At 41.0% G+C, this 1,413-nt stretch overlaps 1 non-coding gene across 1 annotated transcript; it reads right to left on the reverse strand.

Moving 5' to 3' along the window:
* Positions 1-921: 921 nt before the first annotated feature.
* On the reverse strand, positions 922-1,030 carry LOC114394347. Its single transcript, XR_003662747.1, has one exon. It is a non-coding gene; the product is annotated as a small nucleolar RNA R71 (small nucleolar RNA).
* Between the last annotated feature and the right edge of the window lie 383 nt (positions 1,031-1,413).

Raw genomic sequence — 1,413 nt, forward strand, 5'->3', positions numbered from 1 at the left:
CCAATGTTTCCAAAATATGTTCTTTTATCCATTTGTGCATTCATCCAAGTCCATTTTGGGTACTCAGGAAAATTTCACAGCATTCACCCTTCAGGTCTACACACATTTTTTCAAAAACTAGCTATGATCAGCGAATTTTTTCAAAGAAAAGTTGGAAGTCATCTCTTTTCAAAAGCATGTTGGTTTTTCAGCTAGATCATAGCTAGTTGCTCACAAAATTTCAAGTCATTTGGATATCATTTGAGGGTAGCTGTAGTTCAAACCTACACCTTTATTTACATGACAAGGCAACTAGTTGTGTGCATGCTGAATGTAGTGTATGACTAGAGGCAATTCATCTGACTTACAACCCTTTGATCCTGTGATAGATAGGACATTTCATAGATTAGTTAGGCATCATTTTATACCTTTTGATCATTCTGAGCATTCCATTACTGGTGAATCTGTGCATTATGTTATTGGTGATTTTGAACATCCTGATCTTGAGCATTATAATTTTGAGCATTCTGATTCTGAGCTTTCTGATTTTGCACATTCTAAGAACATGGCACAACCTCCACCCCATGAGAGGACTCTAAGGGAAATGGTTGCACCTGATTTCACCTACGAAAGCTTGTGCATCCAATACCCTGATGAGGATGTCCCATATGTTCTTAAAACTGGACTGATTCATTTGCTTCCAAAGTTTCATGGCCTTGCAGGTGAAGACCCGCACAAACATTTGAAAGAATTTCACATTGTCTGCTCCACCATGAAACCCCCAGATGTCCAAGAGGATCACATATTTCTGAAGGCTTTTCCTCATTCATTAGAGGGAGTGGCAAAGGACTGGTTGTATTACCTTGCTCCAAGGTCCATCACAAGCTGGGATGACCTTAAGAGAGTATTCTTAGAAAAAATTTTCCCTGCTTCCAAGACCACAGTCATCAGGAAGGATATCTCAGGTATTAGACAACTTAGTGGAGAGAGTCTGTATGAGTACTGGGAGCGATTTAAAAAACTATGCGCGAGTTGCCCTCACCATCAGATTTCAGAGCAACTTCTTCTCCAATATTTTTATGAAGGACTCAGTAATATGGAGAGAAGTATGATAGATGCTGCCAGTGGTGGAGCCCTTGGAGACATGACTCCTGCTGAAGCTAGAAATTTAATTGAGAAGATGGCTTCCAACTCTCAGCAGTTTAGCGCCAGAAATGATGCCATAGTCATTAGAGGAGTGCATGAGGTAGCTACAAACTTAGCTGCATCATCTGAGACTAAGAAGCTTGAAGGCAAACTGGATGCATTGGTTAACTTGGTAACCCAGCTGGCCTTGAATCAGAAATCTGTACCTGTTGCAAGGGTTTGTGGTTTGTGCTCCTCTGCTGACCACCATACAGACCTTTTCCCTTCCATGCAGCAACCTGGAGCGAT

Source organism: Glycine soja, chromosome 17 (genome assembly GCF_004193775.1).
Source record: "Glycine soja cultivar W05 chromosome 17, ASM419377v2, whole genome shotgun sequence".
Classification (NCBI taxonomy): domain Eukaryota; kingdom Viridiplantae; phylum Streptophyta; class Magnoliopsida; order Fabales; family Fabaceae; genus Glycine; species Glycine soja.